Source organism: Stegodyphus dumicola, chromosome 1, assembly GCF_044657685.1.
Source record: "Stegodyphus dumicola isolate Sdum_Otavi_A_Nest chromosome 1, ASM4465768v1".
NCBI classification, from domain to species: Eukaryota; Metazoa; Arthropoda; class Arachnida; order Araneae; family Eresidae; genus Stegodyphus; species Stegodyphus dumicola.
In genome coordinates, this window is record NC_140768.1 from 206,860,417 (window position 1) to 206,869,275 (window position 8,859).

Here is an 8,859-nt window from a genome sequence, read left to right on the forward strand (position 1 = left end):
GGAATTTTAAAATCTATTCATATCAATAAGTAAAGTTTTCCTACCTTAATAGTTAACTTAAGAATATTGTTTTAGCCATACTTTAAGATGGAGAAATAATTATCAATTTTGAGATTAAAATTAGTGAAAAATTATTTATCAATCATGCGACAAGAAACATAGATAAATTTGGCAGTACGATCAAGAGAATGTGAAATAGGAGACAAAATTAAATGTACCTCAAACTATTTATAGTCTTCTAAATGTTACTTTATAAAGACATCGGTTGTAAATAATTATTTTTAACTTTTATCTTCATCCGTTTTTCTTTTTCCTTCTCAAGCGGAAAGTAATTTTTTATTCTCCGCTTGAGCATACTCCAGTCAATGTCATAAACACTCTTTTGAATGGTTTGGTTACAAACATGGTTTGAACTTGTTATATAGAGACATTAGGTTATTTCGAAGCAGCAGACATGAAAAATTAGCAATGCTTTCTTCGGGACTCGAACCACGGACCTCTCGAATACGCGCAGAGTGGCCTCTACACCACGAAGTCATGCTAAGAAGGTGGGAGAAATACCTTATATACGCCGCTCTAGGGCGGCTGGAGATTAGGGGATCATCCACCACCTTTTTTAATTCGCGCGCCACTGTAGAGACATTAGGTTATTTCGAAGCAGGAGGCATGAAAAATAAGCAATTCCGTCGCCGGGACTCGAACCACAGGCCTCTCGAATACGCGCAGAATGTGCTGGTCATTACACCACGAAGGTATACTAAGAAGGCGGAAGAAATACCTTATAGTTACACAAGCCTGTTACCTTCCTTATGTCTTGAAAAAACGTTTTATTTTAATCTTTAATTCTACAGTAAAATATTTAATGCATCAGAATTTTCACTAATAATTTAAATAAATAAAAAAAAGTTACATGATTAATGCAAATCTTGATATCGAAGTGGAAAAAATAATTTTAAAATTGAGCTTTTGCATTTAGTGACTAAAATTTGTAAAACAGATTAAGTATTTCTGAAAGTTATTTGTGAAATTTTAATAAAAGACAGAGATAAAATTAATTTATACTTAAAAGTAGATTAAAGACTTAAATAATATATTCTGTAACACGAACTAATTTCCCTGCAATTTTTCTAAACAGCTGAATTATACAGTAATTATTGACAATCTTATTCGGACTGCCAAGGAATATATAACCGCTCTCATAATATAAAGTCAGATTTATGGACATTTCAAATACTAATGAATTTCAAAGGGTTATGTAGAAGTTTACCAGCTTTAACGCAAAACTGCTTCTTCATCAGCATTTCATCTAATAGTTTAGATAATTTGGAAAACCATATGAGAATTATTCTTCAAATCTTCAGTCAAATTTTGTTCAGCAGCATCCTGAAAATAAAATTACAATGGTCGAAACTATCGTCTCTTAACTACCAGACTCCTAAGATTAATATCTGGTTAATTACTTTTAAATACCCATTTAGAAAAGGTAGTACAATCTGAAATATGCATGCGTTATCCACGATTCAAATACAAACCCATCAGTATGATAGCCAGCTTTCGCTAACCTCCTCATTCACATCATAGTATGTCAATGATCTCCTCATTGACATAGCCATCGTTCGTTAACCATCACTATCCAGACAGCCATTCAAATTGCTAAACAAAGGTAAGAAAAGAAAACAAACAACGAAATTGCAATATAAAGTAAAACTGTAAGATAAAACAGTGATTCCATAATGCAAAGTCTTCTGCAGAAATTTAGAAGGTAGAATCGTAGCTGTTGCAACAAAGCGGCAGGAAGTTAGTTAATTTACAAACCAAGAAATAGTATGCCCAAGTTCCGGTCAAAAAAATGCGGTAATTTCGAAATAATGGTCACTGAGATCTAGAGGTGAGAATGTGGGATAAAAAGAGGTGTCCAGAAATACAATGCTCAATGAGAACTTACTTGATAAATTTATTTGTTTAAATATGCTTTTATAAACGAGCACTTAAAATGTACATCTCTTTCCACAAACTTTACAGTCATGAATTTTTTACTATAATTATATTATATCATGCCAGTTGATTATTGATATATATTGGTCTAAGTTTTATACACAATATAAGGTTCATTTCTTATTCCAAAGATTATACAAAATGCACGTTACATCCTAGTAGTACAATTTTCAAAAACTAAGATGACATTGCAGTGATATCTAGTATTCAATAATAGCGTGCTCTTTCAATATACCTATTTCTAACAAATTAAGTGTCCGCGCAGTGAACAAAATCCATGCATGTTTCATCAGGTGTATTCCTATGATTAAATAAAGGCGTAAGAAAATTTTAATCATTATCACTTTTTGTTCAAGAATCTTCTTACAGATTTTATCTAATAATTCGAGGCAGCGCAACTGCCATAGTTGCTTAAAACCATCAATACGGTTTCAGTTCAGACCCTATATAAAAAAACTATAGAAATACATTATTGTTGCATTTAATAGAGAAGAGGTAATAAAAACTTTAAAAATGGGAGAAGAGCCGAAAAACGTTGGAAAGTATAGTTCCTAACAGAGTTATTTATTTAACTTTCATTTTTCAAATATTTCATTTGATTTAATAATTTAAGTTTAATTGTTAAATGTCAAACTGAGTAGCGAAGATCTATATATTTTATAGCACTACTATAATTAAGACTTAATATATTGTTATTTAATAATTTATGCGAGTATTTTAACTTTGTCAACAATTTTATCTTTAATATAAAGGTATTTTCTCCCTTCTTTCCTTCTTGTGGTGTGATTGGAAGCATATTCGAGAGCTCCAGAGTTCAAGTCCCGACGAGAGCACTGAACATTTTTCACGTCGCCTGTTTCAACCTCGTAACACTACAGTGGCGCCCGAACTGAAAGGTGAAGGCGGATAATTTGTTTCCACCAGGATTTGGCAACTGGTACCTCATCCTCAGTTTCCCTTTGAAAGGGGAGGTGTATTAGGATTTTTTCTCTCGCTTTTCTGCGTGCCTCTGTGGTACAACTGGAAGCACACTCGATGCGTATTCGGGGGATGAGTATTCGTGCTGAGGTGAAAACATTGCACATTTTTTCTCCAGCATAAAAAAACCGAATGACTTTACAAACATTTAAACGCAAAATACTTATTTTTGCATGCCTTTCACATACGTCTAGAACCGTCTGAATTGTCGTATCATGTTAGTAATAATCCACTGATTGTTGTAGTGCTTTCAAGTAGTTTAGTAAATTCGGATGTTTTCACCTGTTGCTGTCCGCGCCCAAAAGATATTTAACTTATCCTTCGAATTGCGAGACTGCTTATCTGTATAATATATTTATTTAAAGTATTATGGATATTTTTTATAATATAGTTATTTAAAGTATTATGGATATTTTTTAACAATGTAATTAACATTTATGAAATTAAAAATCATTAAAAGCCTTTTCTTATACCGTATATTCAGTACATCTGGTGAAGAAAAAATTTTTTATTTCCCAAAAAAGAGATGAAGTCTATCATCAGCCAAACGGATCAGTCTGTAGAACACTGGTAGTTCGATCCGGTTTCAGATATTGGAGAACAAGTTACCGCCATATGCGTTTTCATGATTTTCCATGTCTAAGCATATGTGAATTTTTTCATGTCTAACGCATATATGAACAAATTTCCAAAAGAATATCCTCCACGAAGGCATCTCTTTACTTAAATACATAACCATAGTGTAGCTTGCCATAAAGTAAAAAATCCAAATCCAAAGAAACTCAAAAAGCGATGAATAATTACTTATAATAAAAGAAAATAGAAACATACATAGAAAGTGTTTGAAAAACATAAAACACTGTTTTAGGAAACAGTTCTCAATTAGCTCAAAAATTATGTCTGAAAAGAGCGAAATTATGTCGTCTCTCTTTACGCAGATTTCATCAGCATGACTATCTGTAAAATCAATTTCATTGCCTTCTGATTGAATGAAAAGCTCTCTAAAATAATCAAAAAATGGAGATGAATGTATAACACATTATAATTTTAAATGCTGAGAATTTCATTCAGAGATCAAGACCAGATTCATTCAGTAAATTAAACTAAGGCTTATATGAACCCGGAAAATCTGATGTTGATTCATTGAATTAACCTGATCCGAGTGAGTAGATAACTAAAGTGGCGAATAAATAAATCATCTGTCTTGGTCACAGCTGCGAATTAGGAAAAAAAAAAAAAAAAAAGAAAAGTAAAGCCCAATAATTATCTAAAAACTGGAAACATTTTTAATTCTTTTAAGACATTTCTGCATGAGAGAAAAAGCAAAATGCTACGATGTGTGAATGTTTACTGTTGTTTCATAAAGTGGGAAGGTCAATAATGGGCAAAAGGACACTTTTAACGCGAGTACACGTTTTCTAATATCATATATTCTTTTGTATTTTCATAACTCATCTTCAAAAATTACATAACATTGGTGTATTTCTTTTAAAAGAAACAAATTCATAGCATTTCAACCAAATAAATAAGAAAGTTTTATTTAAATCCGGCTATCTTTTACATGGGATATTTTTCACAATGATTACAGCCATGTGAAGGAGATGTAATCCTTTGGCAAAAAATAAGAAAAATCAAAATTAAACTGTAATAAATTTGTAAATAAATAAAAAATATACTCAGATACTAAAAATCTATCGATTCAGTTCTAATGTGATAGTACTGTAGTAGTGTGGTTACAATATCTTGCTTTCTACAATACAAATTTCTACAAAGCGGAAAATAATGAAAATCTGTTTTCAGTTAATAAGGTATTTAATATAAAATTAATTAAGTAAAATTAACTTGAGCATTATTTCATTCATACAGAAGGAATTGGAATCATACATTTCGGGAAATTCCATGAAATTTAAAATACCTTTAATTAAATAAGAGCTTCGAGGAATATCTTAAATTCTAATTAAAAATTAATTGCTGATACAATTTTCCATTTCAAATTCGGAACCAAAAATAAAATTCATTTCCACTTAATTAAATTATATACTACTGGGAAGCCTGGCGATCATACGAAATGACCGCTGTTCTAGATACACTGCTCAAAACAATTAAAGGATATTGCGGTTTTAGGTGGATCTTGTGGCTGGGAAACCTTTTAGCTGATTGATAAATGGTCGACAGACGTAGTAGGTTATATGAGTGTAACTTACACATGTTTGGCAGAAAAAAATGCATTTTTTTTGCTCATTTGTGTACAAAAGGAGAAAAACACAGTTTGTGCATATGAGAAAAAAAGAATAAAAAAAAGGCGTTTTCTTCAAAGGAAATCATTTTCAGTAGGGGGTATGGTTTCCACGAAAGGCCAGCAACGTTGAACACCTTTGAAGCATGGAGTCAATGAGGCTATTAATTAATCACAAGTTGGGGTATTCTGTCCCACTCTTCCAGAAGAGCTCTTTCCAGTTCTTGGAGAGTTTGTGGGGTGGTTGGCGGCCAGCAACTTGTCTTCCTAGAGCGTCCTAAACGTGCTCTATTGGATTCATGTCTGAAAAACACACTGGCCATGCCATTCGTACGATTCCTTCCTCGAAAAGGAAATCCTCCATCAGGTTAACACGATGTGGCCTGCAGTTATCGTCCATTAAAATGAAGTCATCCCCGATTGCTGCAGCGTAAGGGACTACAATAGGTCTGAGGATCTCATCCCTATATCCCGATCATCCTTCTCTTCATTGTCTTTTATTCAGTTGAAAGTCAAGTTTCATTCGCTGCCGCTGAAGCAACGTTTTTGACATCGAACTCAAAATTAGCATACTCCATAGTTTGAAAATCAGAAAAATTTGCATTTGTGATTCTCTTCTTCCATTTTCAGCAAAATAAATTTCACTTATATCTTTATTTTATATAAAACTTACAATATCCTTTAATTGTTTTGAGCAGTTTATTATAAATTGTAATTAAAATGTTTTGTGCAAAGGTGTTTGCTAATTTAAACTGAATTACCCAGGGCAGGTGGCGAGGACGCCCCTTTGCTTACTGCCCCACGGGGTTTCCCCCTTCTACTTGCTTAATTGCTTAAAGTAGAGTGCAGTGAAGGAAATCACTGGCGGTACATTTCTTAAGAGCCCACCGCTAGCTCAATCAATAAAGGTGATTTAAATAATGAAATGTTAAGTCACATGTCAAATAGCTCTTCGTACACAACATTTCTTGTGTAGATCTTTCCATCATTTTTAAGCACGCCTTGCAGAGGACCATACATTATTTTTAATTTTACGCCCGTTCTTTCGCGAACTCTTGAACAGACAACATAAACTTGACCGTGTCCAAATGCAGGCTCAGGTAAAAAAATGCCAACACGCTTAAGCGTTTGGCCCTGAGACTTATGGATGCTCATAGCAAAGGCAAGTTTGACGGGAAATTATCTACGTCTCCATTGAAACGGCAACCCTGTGCCGTGGCAACTTCACCCCATTGGCTAGTACAGTTACGCAAGCAACCAATAAACTATCGGCGACAAACAGACACTTAAGCCGCATATATATATGGGGAGAATTAACATTATCTCCTCAGAAACGGCTGGCCCCCGGGTTTAGCGAAGCACACCGTTGGATTCCGCAGGTCCATGGCACGCCATTTTGATCATTCGCGTCTTCTTAAGACTTTAATTAGCCGAGATATTAATTAAAAACTAATTTTCAGCTATGTTTTCCCTACATTTTCCACTTTCTTTCTTGGGTTTTCCCTATTAGAGGGATTTGGCCAGATTCTTTTTTCTCGAGTATCTACGGAACGGCGCCGAGTTGAAATTCGAGACGCGTATCCTCGGATTACAAAAAATTCTCCGAATCCACGAATACCGTTCTCATCTTCGTAGGACTTTAATCGGCCAAGATATTAATTAAAAACTGCGGAAACGTTACTTTCCGAGCTCATTTTTCCGAGTGGCAACAATAAACTATCGGCGACACACACTTTAGCCGCTTATATATATAAAGAAATTGTAGATTTGTTTTACTAACTACCCAACACAGAAAGATACCTGGAGTGACACGTAATTGGTCCTCATAAATGATCCTTAAGTAACTTTAAATAACTCATTTCAAACCATATCAGCTACAGAAATTTAAATTATCTGATTAACAAGCAGCATGTTAATAGATTTCGAGCGTCCATAGACATACGCAAGTAAAAGGTGTCCTAAAATTCACGCAAGACGTAAATTTGATAGAAATTGATAGTATTTAGTATAGGGTTATGTATGGAATAGCATATCGGGTAAATGGCCTCCATAACTTTTCTAGCACATATGCATCTTTTGATATAATTATCCATGACCGTTTTGTAAACGCGGCTGAAGTTCGTTGGCACAATGCTCAGTTTTCTCTTTCAAGCCGTGGATGGTCGTGGGCTCGTTGGCTTCAAAAAACCTCAAAGAAAAAGTCAACGGCGTTCAATCGCACGATCTGGGCAGGCAATTCTCACCACCGAAACGGGAAATTACACGACTATGAAATAACTAATGCAGTAATTGAATTGTTTCTCAATCTGTATGGCATGTGGCACCGTTTTGTTTAAAATACGTGTCATTAACTGTTATTTCCTGACTAGCCGCATTTTCGAAGAAGAAGGGTTCGATGATGCTTCCAACCCAAAATCCGCACCAGTGGTCTTTCTTGGGTGCATTTTTTTCTCAACAACCACTTGCGAATTTTCTGACCCCGTGGTGGACACCTCTTTAGTGCTATCATTATAGTTCATTATAAAATAGTGTTTCCAGTACTTATTATATTTCTCTGCTATTTATTACGTTTGTCTATTATTTTTGTTACACTAAAACATATAACTAAATCTAAACTCAGTGCCACAGCAGCCTTAGTGGGCCACAGCGTACAGTGCCCCAAATTCTGCTTTCTTGACCTTGGGCCCCGGAGTGAGACAGCATATGCCCTAGACAAGTGGTCAGCTTGTCGCAGCACCCCCGGCGTTTAGTCCCCAAGCGAACTTGGTACTCATTTCATCGACCCACTCAAGGGATGAAAGGCTGTCAACTTTGCCCAGCCTAGGAATCGAACCCCGGACCTGTGGTGCAGATGTGCGACGCGCTAGCCACTTCGCCAGCGAGCGGTCACACTAAAACATGTGTTCAAATTAATTTATGAATTTCAAATTGTATTGAATGTATTTAATGTATTATATCCTAAATCATTATTTTTAATAAATACTGGATGCCGGATCTAGGGTAGGATTGCACGATATACCATACTAGAGAAACTCTAGATCCTTTGGAAAGCTTTAGTCACTTATTTCCTACACCTTCCATTGTAAAGTCTTATAAAAGTCGCAACTTTTATTTTAAAGAATTAGTATGGGAAGGCATTAACAGTTGACCCATGGTACATCGCTTGTGTCCTTCGTACTTTTACCCGTTCCTGTACAGCTGTAATTGCAATTATAAAAGTGTAATTACAGTTACATTGTAGCTGAATTAATTGCAATTACAATTATGCTGTAACTGTACAATTTTTAAGCCAATTACATTGTAGTTGAATTAATAGCAATTACAATTATTATTTTAATTGAATTATCTACAATTACAATTATATTGCAACTGTACGGTTTGTAATGCAATATTACTGAAGTAATTGTAATCGCAATTGCAATGTAATTGCCTGGTCTGAAGTTGCATTTACATTATAACTGAATGATTTCAAATTACAGTTACATTGTAATTACTATAACTGCAATGGCAATTACATTGTAATTACTATAACTGTAACTGCAATTACATTGTAACTGTATCCGCAATAACATAATATTGCAATTGCAATTATCATGAAGTTGCAAGTATAATACAATTAATATCATTATAATTGAATTACTTATATTTTC